The sequence below is a fragment of the Lactuca saligna genome, chromosome 6 (genome assembly GCF_052625555.1).
Source record: "Lactuca saligna cultivar CGN05327 chromosome 6, ASM5262555v1, whole genome shotgun sequence".
NCBI classification, from domain to species: domain Eukaryota; kingdom Viridiplantae; phylum Streptophyta; class Magnoliopsida; order Asterales; family Asteraceae; genus Lactuca; species Lactuca saligna.
This window is the reverse complement of record NC_136422.1, coordinates 183215065-183222611: the sequence shown is the minus strand read 5'-3', so window position 1 is coordinate 183222611 and position 7547 is coordinate 183215065. Positions and strand designations below refer to the sequence as shown.

The 7547-nt window shown below is 39.3% G+C and overlaps 1 non-coding gene across 1 annotated transcript; it reads right to left on the bottom strand.

The window, feature by feature from the left end:
- Positions 1-4685: 4685 nt before the first annotated feature.
- Positions 4686-4792, bottom strand: LOC145003663 (small nucleolar RNA R71). The gene has a single exon (XR_013662112.1). It is a non-coding gene; the product is annotated as a small nucleolar RNA R71 (small nucleolar RNA).
- Between the last annotated feature and the right edge of the window lie 2755 nt (positions 4793-7547).

Below are 7547 nucleotides of genomic sequence, written 5' to 3'. Positions count from 1 at the left end.
CTGGACTAATTCGGGCAAGAATCTTGAATGGTACGATGTATCCCGGGTTTAGTTTTCGTCGCTTTCCAAAACGAATCATCCCTTTCCATGGAGAGACCTTCAATAGCACCCGATCTCCGATTTGAAATTCCAGAGGCTTTTGTCAAACATGACCGATGCTCCCCAGGGTGAGAAGCTCGGCCTGATGAATCCTTTGTTTAGAAGTTCGCTTAATTGACTAGATAACTCCTACATTTTCATGGGAACTAACCTATAGGGTGATTTGGCAATTGATGTGGCTCCCAGTATTCGGTCAATTCGAAATTTGACCTGTCTTTCTGGGGGTATTCTCGGAAGGTCTTCAAGATATACATCCATAAAGCCACATGCCACTGGGATATCTTTGATGTTTATTTCCTTTTTTGTTTTATCCACAACATGGGTGAGGAAGGCATAATTTTTCTTGTGCGGGCATTTTTGTGCCTTGATGCACAAGATAAGACTGAGATTGGCACCAAGCTTATCACCATATATTATTAGGGTTTCGTGGTTGGAGAGGTGATGGAGAACGGCCTTCTCATGGCACATAATACCAGCATGGTGGGGGATCAACCAATCCATGCCGATTATCACATCAAAACTCCTAATATTAACTGGCATCAAATCTATTTGAAAAGAGTGGTTGTTTAAAGTTAATGTGCATCCTACGTAAATGTCTTTGGTTGTTTAGGTTTTCTCATTAGCCATCTCCACCGTGAAGGCTTCACTTAGCTTCTGGCTGTTGGTTTAGTAAGTGTTTGAATTTATTACTCACGAAACTCCACTCAGCCCCACTATCGAATAAAATGCATGCGTAAGTATTGTTGAGGGGAAACGTACCAATAACAACCGTCAGGTCTTGTACTGCCTCTCCTTGACCCAATGTCAGGACCCTGCCCGATCCTCCTACTCCTTGGTTGTTGGGTTTGGGGCAAGTTTTCCTAAAGTGATGAGTTCCTCCACATCCGTAACAAGTATGACTGGCCGCGGTGTTGTTGTTGTTGTTTTGTTTTTGGTTCCGTTGGGGTTGCGATCGGCAGTACCAGGCGGTGTGTCCCTTGCGGTTACAATTGGTACACTACATTTCTTTGCACTCGCCATGGTTGTGGTAGTTGCATTTGTTACATTTTGGTAAAGTTCCCGAGTATGGTCTGGTAGTGGTTTGCGCAGTTGAGGCTGGAGCAGCTGGTGCTGGCATAACTTGAGCGGTAGCAGCATGGACTGCCACAGTTTGCTGCTTTGTGGAGGATCCCTGGTTCTGTCGCCCCTTTTCGTTTGCTTACCCCATTTTTCTTGTTATTCCCTTCCTTCATGGTCTCATCCTCAAAAGTTTTGGTACTCTTCTTGTTGACATGATCGTAAAGCTTCTGAGCTAGACTTTTCACACTGTCAAAAGTCTCAAGGTTTGTTGCAATCACATTTCCTTGGATTGGAGGCATTAATCCCCAAATTAACCCCTTAATTTTCTTTACCTCCGAAGTGATCATACTCGAGCATAAAAGGGCTAGTTCACTGAATCTTGAGATGTACGCCTTGATGTCTGAGTTTTGCACTGTAAGGTTCCATAACGCTTGATTTAGTTTCTATACTTCACCACGGGGACAATATTCTGCCATCAACATCTCTTTAAGTTCTCCCCAAGGCATAGCATTTGCGATTGACAAAATCATGGCCTTCACACGACCATTCCACCAGGATAGAGTGGTCAAAAAATGTGCAAGTTGCGAACTTCACCTTGCTTTTCTCTGAAGATTCATAGATTTCAAAGACAAATTTGGTCTTTTTAATCCAACGCTTCAAGACTATCACGCCACCAGTTCCGTTGAATGTTCAAGGCTTGGAATTCTAGAAATCTTTGTAGGTGCAGACTTTTGTAGTCCCTTGGTTCATTCCTTGGTATGAGGTTCCAATTCCTTGACCATTACCACCACCGTTGTTTCCATTATGAATATGTGCCAATGTTGCGGTGACCGTAGTAGATACTGCTGTAACATCCGTGTTTCTGGGCTAAGAACTAAAGACGATGTAATAGTCTAGGTCAACTATTGTAGCATGTTTTGAAGTAATAAGGATAAATTATGTGAATTTATGTGCTTTATACTTAATTATTATGATTTAATAAATTAAGAATAAAACTAAGCATCAAAAATAAATGTTAGATAAACCTGATATCTATGAAGAAATTTGTAGTGGTTGAAACAAGGATTCTATAAATATAAAGAATACCGAAATCCGAGTTATAACGAAGAAGTTATGACTTGTCAAAGTTTCACGACAGAACCAGCATGATGCTGTGTGACTGATATCTGCATAACTAGCCATATGTTTAGTATAGATTTTTATCAATTATTAGCTAATTATTTGCATAATATGGAAAAAAGGTACTTAATAATGCCTAAATTATATTTTCAGTCCAGAAGACATGCTTGGAAACAAAAAGAAAGAAGGAGAAGCAATTAGAAGCTAGAGAATGAAGAAAGAGGTGAAAATCTGGAGCTACTCGGCGAGTCCACACACCTACTCGGCGAGTTACCAAGAATGTTCGCGAAAATAAGTCAAAAATCATTGTCGTACACGGATTTATCCTATCAACTCGGCGAGTTGGGCACCTACTCGCCGAGTAGACCCTGTTTTGAGATAACTATAAATAATGGTTGAGATCCCGAATTGTGGAGTTTTTTTAGCTTCCTTGGAGAGCAACCTGCGACTGGAGATACCTTTGGAGACCTGAAGAACCCTAATCTTTGATCATTAAGAAGATTTAAGGCGAATTAAGTTAAATCTTCCACTTAATCTAGAAGTCAATCATGTTTAGTTTAATTGAATTCGTTTTTAGCTTTTCTATGACTGTAATCATTAGCTAAATTTCGTAGTTTCTGTTTAGGAAAGATTAATTTACTCCTATGGTGTGATTTATTACTTTGTTTGATTGATTATTGGTGATTTTATTAAACCAAGTTTGTTAAAGAACCTTATGCATTGATTATAATTATTTTCTGTTAATTGGAAGACAATTAGGCTGCATGAACATCTCTTAATTGTCAATCTCATGATTTATGTGAACACTTCATTATATGCTTAGGATTAGTGAATATGAAACTAGGATTAACTAGAGAATGGGTAAATTAATGTGTGAGCTTTTTTGGTAACCCAACAAACAAGAGGTTAGTTGAACCACCAATTTGATTAACCAATTACGAATCTTATTTAATCCAAATAATTGAACTAGGGAGTTAATTAGTTTAAACACTTGATCACTACTTAAATTGAGTAGTTTCCTAAGGGTTGGTAATAGCGAATGCGAACCTAATCACTATAGTTGGTAACCAATAACAATCAATATATTATTCTATCATAAAATTGACCATAGGAGTGAATTAATTGGACCTAAACATAAACCTTTTTATTAAATTTGGTGAATTTTTACTTGTCTTAGTTGTTTAGTTAATTACGTGTTAGGAAGTGTGTTTAAGTTTCTAGTCTTGTAAAACTAGAGAAAAACCCTTTACTTTTATTACTTGTTTAGTTAAAATTAGTTATTCGTTTAATTTTTCGTTCCCTGAGTTCGATACCCTACTTATTTAACTATATCACTAAAAGATAGGTTCACTGCCTTTGTGTGCTAAAATTATATTTTTAGAGTATGAATAAAACCAGTGCATTTTTACACATATCAAGTATTTGGCGCCGTTGTCGGGGAACGGTTCAAAAATTAAATCTAATTCATAGTTTTATCGATCCTTTGTGTGAGTTTTATCTTGCACAAAGTTAATTTTTTTAGTAATTCAGTAAGTAGGTTAGGTTTTAGTATTTATTAGTTTTTAGTCGTTTTTATTTAATTTTGTTTATTTTTTTAGTTTTATACAGCCTACTCGCCGAGTGCACTCGACTCTACTCGGCGAGTACCCTGCTGTTTGGCAGTTTAATTTTTATTTTCGTTCAGTTTCATCTTTTGTTCTTTTTACACGTTTTTCTTGTTTTGTTGCAGGATTTTCATGACCAGAGGATCCAATACTCCACTGGTTCCCCCTTTTGAAGACCTAGAATCCGCGTTGAGGAAAAACAGAGGCAAGGACGTTGAAAGCTCGAATACACCTAAGAAGTCGCCTTTGTCTAGCTTAAAGACAGTTTTTGGGAAGAAGAAGAGTAGCAAATCAAGAGCATCCAGTGCCTCTTTAGCAAGCGAAGACCCAATCAAAGAGGACACCGAGTACGAAACCGAAGAAGAAGAAGAACCTACATTCGGGCACGACTCAGAGTCCAGCAGTGAATTAGCTATCCCTATGGCTAACATCGATGAAGTCCCCATGGGGGAATGGAAGAAAAGGATACGCGATGATACCGGCCCGGGACTTGTGCAACCTGCAATTCCCGCAACTGCCACTTTTGAGCTTAAGGGTCACATATTTGCCCAACTCAAAGAAATCCCCTTCTACGGAAAAGACCATGAAGATGCTTACAAACACTTGGATGAAGTTAATGATGTAGCTAATTATTTAAATGTTCCAAACGTGCCTCACGAGACTCAACTACTTCGAATGCTTCCGGTTACATTGAAGGGTGCTGCAAAAGATTGGGTCAAGTCACTTCCCCCCGGATCCATCACTACATGGGCCAAGATGAAAGAAGAATTTATTGATCAATTTTGCCCACCTTCCAAAATAGCTAAGTTAAAGAAAGTCATAGCCAACTTTGAGCAACAAGCTAGAGAATCACTTTATGAGGCTTGGGAGAGGTACAAAAGTCTATTAAGAAATTGCCCACATCATGATCTCAATAGTCAACTAGAAGTCTCCATTTTCTATGATGGAGTGAATGTTACAACAAGGCAATTACTTGACTCGCAAGGCCCCCTCACGAAGAAGGTTCTTCTGGTGATAAAGAAACTAATTGAGGAATTCTCCAAGCATTCTAGGGAATACCACAACCCGAGGAATGATGTGACAAGGGGGCAGCTTATGCAGCTTCAGAAGATTTGTCAGCAGTCATGGCTATGTTGAAAACCATGGATAGGAGGATGGAAAAAATGGATCAAAAAATACATGCTATTCGCATGGGTTGTGAGAATTGCAATGGACCTCATCTTACTAGAGACTGTGACTTAGATGAGAATGGGAACAAGAAGGCGCAAGTATGCTACTCTAGTGGTGACAAATATGATGATGGCTGGTGAAAACCAAAGACGGAGTGGCTCCCTTATGAAGAGTACAAGAAAGCAAAGGAGGAGAAGTATAAACAAAAAGGAAGAGGGTTTTACCAAAAGGAGGAGCTGGTGCAAGAAAGAAAACCAAGTTTGGAGGATATGCTAGCTAAATTTGTAGCTGCTTCAGAAAAGAAACACAATGACCATGATGCTGCAATACAAGAGCCAAGAACAATACTTAGAAATCAGCAAGCATCTATCCACAACATTGAGACACATCTGGGGAACTTTCCCAACAAATAAATCAAAGGTCACCGGGAGAACTTCCTAGTAAAACCGAAAACAACCCACGAGGCGCACATATAAATATTGTGACAACTAGAAGTGGGAAGATAGTTACCCCTCTCGCGCCTATTCAGAATGAAGAGCCCAAGAAGTCACAAAAGGAGGATGCAGAAAAACCGAGCCAAAGTCAAAATCTGCTGGACACAGACCCTACTCGCCGAGTCCAGAATATGGACTCGATGAGTCCATTGCCTAATCAGAAAAGTTAGATTCCTGAAAAGCCATTTCAGCCTCCATTGCCATATCCAACCAGAGTTAAGAAAGAAAAGAATGAAGAAGACTACCAGAAATTTCTAGAACACATAAAAGCTCTTCAAATCAACATACCATTCATAGAAGCGGTTGCCCAAATGCCAAAATATGCCAAATTCCTAATGGAGCTGCTAACCAATAGAAGGAAGATGGAAGAAGTGAGTGAAGTGGTTCTCAATGAGAATTGCTCAGTTGCCATGTTGAACAAGCTACCGAAGAAGAAGGGTGACCCAAGAAGCTTAACATTGCCCTGTCAATTTGGGAATTTGGCCACCATTCATGCTTTGGCCGATTCGGGAGCAAGTCTAAACCTCATGCCATATTAATTTTTCAAGAAACTAGATCTCCCAGAACCGAGGCCAATCCGAATGGCAATCCACTTAGCAAACAAAACGGTTACATTCCCACGACGAATCTGTGAAGATATCTTGGTAAAGGTGGATAAGTTCGTGTTCCCCGCGGATTTTATAATCTTGGACATGGAAGCAGATCCTCAAGTCCCGATCATCCTTGGAATACCTTTCCTTAACACAGCAAGCGCTATAGTTGACATGCAAGATTCAAAACTTACTCTATGGGTGGGTGATGATTCAGTCACTTTCGGGGTTGATCAAGCCATGAAGCATGCAAGGAATAGTGATGACACGACATTTTCAATCGATATGTTGGATGAATTGATGCAGGAATGGGATAATGAAGACTCAAACAAATCCACCATCAATTTTGATGAAGAACTTGATGTTGAAAAAGACTTACTGGAAATAGAGACACTGCTGGAAGAAGCGGATTATGATGAGTTAATGAAGACCATGGAGCAACCTACTCGCTAAGTAGGCCCGATCTACTCGCCGAGTCCATCTGAAAAATCGCAAGAAATCGTGAATTTGGCACAGGAATCGACGAGTACCTTACCTGTACTCGACGTGTTCAGCATGCAGAACACAAAATCTGAGCTCAAGGCACTACCAGATCACTTGGAGTAGATGGTCAACAAAAACCTGTTATAATAGCTTCTGACCTCTCCAAATCTGAAAAAGAAGAATTAGTTCAAGTCTTGAAGAAGATGAAGAATGTCATTGCATGGAGTATCACAGATATCAAGGGAATAAGCCCCTCTTATTGCTCTCACAAGATCAACCTGGAAGAAGCAGCAAAGTCGGTAGTGCAACACCAAAGAAGATGATGGGTTTTGGTCATAAAACATCCTATGTGCTCATACAAACCCTAATGCTTGGATCTAGGTTTCTCTATTGTACATGCAAGTTATCCAAGACTATAAACCCTAATTCTAGCATTCAAGTAATCATATTAGCCATAAGAATAAGTTTATAATGTTACCTTGATTGTTATGTAGCAATAACAATCCCAAATCTCCTTGAATTGACTTTGGAATGCTTAGAGTCACAAGTGTCACTCCTCTAATGGCTTACAAACACCATAAGCAAGTGGAGAAGGTATAAAGAGAGAGGAGAGAGGTTAGAATTCATCCTTAGGACTTCTTGGGAAGGGATACACGAATTCATGAGCCAAGGGGTGTTTATATAGGTGTACAGATAGGGTTTCAGTTATTATCCTTATCTAGTTGCTTATCCACAAAGCAACCCATAAGATAATCCTTGAATCCTTATCATAGTCGAATTCTAAGGCCTTATCACCTCAAATTCGTTCACCATATATTTAAGATAATCCTTACCTTATTTTGTAACTATCACATAATAACAAATCAGCCCCTCTAGTTTAATTAATTACACTTGATCACAAAATTAATTCCTAATTAATTATTGACCAA